The sequence below is a fragment of the Octodon degus genome, unplaced genomic scaffold (genome assembly GCF_000260255.1).
Source record: "Octodon degus isolate 3935 unplaced genomic scaffold, OctDeg1.0 scaffold00007, whole genome shotgun sequence".
NCBI lineage: Eukaryota > Metazoa > Chordata > Mammalia > Rodentia > Octodontidae > Octodon > Octodon degus.
The window spans coordinates 20,831,255-20,833,021 of NW_004524583.1; positions in this window are offsets into that span (position 1 = coordinate 20,831,255).

Consider the following 1,767-nt stretch of genomic DNA (forward strand, 5'->3'; position numbering starts at 1 on the left):
CTCACCAGACCTGGGCTAGGACTGGGTCTGGGGGGTTCCCCTAAATGGTTTCAGTACTTAGGAATTTTTCTGTCATGAATTCTATGAAGATATTTTCTATATATTTTGTACTGTCTTCTAATTTTTCTTTAACTTCTGTTATTCTTTGGTTAGATGTCTTTAAGGTTCCTACCAGGTATTGGCTCCATTTGCCATGATTTCTTGTTATTTCTAAGGTATCTCTTAGTATATGCCTCCTGCATCAGTTCTATCTCTCACAGAAACTCTTTCTAATTTTTATCTTTTGAATTTCTGTTCGATGTTTTTCCATGGACTCCAATTCTTTACTATATCAGTTACTCATATTTATATCACTTTGGCTAGTCCACCCAGCTTTCTTAGAGTTCACTGACCATTTCATCAATTAATATCATTATTTGTTTATTTACAGCATCTGAACATCTTATTTGTTTTTGTTTATTTGTTTATGCTGTCTTATATTTTAGTCATTGCTTTATTCCCTCACCATTAGTGCCCACTGGATCAGCTTTGGGGAACTGAGGTTTTGGGGGAGGCATTTTGTTGCCTTGTTTTCTCATGTTCGTGTGTGTGTGTGTGTGTGTGTGTGTGTGTGTGTGTGTGTGTGTATTAAGAGAGTTGAGGATCACTTAGAGTGGAAAGAACTACTATAGAAAGCATTACAGTGGCTGCTTCCCAATAATGTCATTGGCTTTGGATGTGTTTTGGTATTTATATACTTACTCAATAAGACCAAACCCAGCTGCCATGTCACAAGAAGAGAGTTGCCACAAGTAATATCAGCATCAAAATATACAACTATGTGTTGATCATGTGAGTTAAAACTTGTTTCAACAACTTCATTCTGTTTTCAATGACTCATAAATATCGTAATATACTACTACTAACAGGTAGGCTAGGATGGATGGATTGGGTTAGGAAAAAGGAAGACAAAGGGGAAGTGGGTGGATCAGAAGGGAGGGAAAAGAAATAACAGATGAAAGAAAGGAAAATCAAGTTCCATTGCTATCAGTTTTACAACAGAAGCAGAGTGCTGCCGGAGAGGAAGTTTAAGAGGATATCTGAGGGAGCCAAAGGGATGTGGAAGGAGAGGAATACGACTGGAGATTGATGAAAACTGTGAGAAGATCAGAACAAATTTGCTACCATGTGAATAGCCAGCTTACATCTGAATCCTCTCTAGACAGTCTCAGGGCCAGTTACCCTGACTTGCCTATGAAAGGCATTAGTTACATTAAAGCACTGGTTAATTCTTAGTTTCTTTTTCACATGTACAAGCAGTTCCCATATATACTACATGCTACACGAAAGAGGGAAAGAACAGAAGGGAAGATAAAGAAAAAAGAAATACAAACAACTAGAAAAGGGAAACACAGATACACACACACACACGCACACACACACATGCACACACACACACATACACACACTTGTTTGCTCTCATTGAGAGGAACACAGTGAACAACATTTACACAAACTATAGAATGAGAGCCTTCTCCTTCATTGTAATTGGGTCAGCATAATAGATGTGTTCACCCTTATCCAGTGAAAATTGCTCCTTTTGGCTCAAGCCTAGGTGCTGAGCCAATCACTGGAAAGGTGATCATAATTAAACTAATTCAGATCTACCCTTTTCTAGAGAGGAAAACAAGATACCTGTCAGGTTCAGGGCTCTGGGAACACCAGCCAACATTAACACAGGCTGGCTAGGTGGATCCCCAGTTGGGAGAGCCATCAAAAGCACTTGTG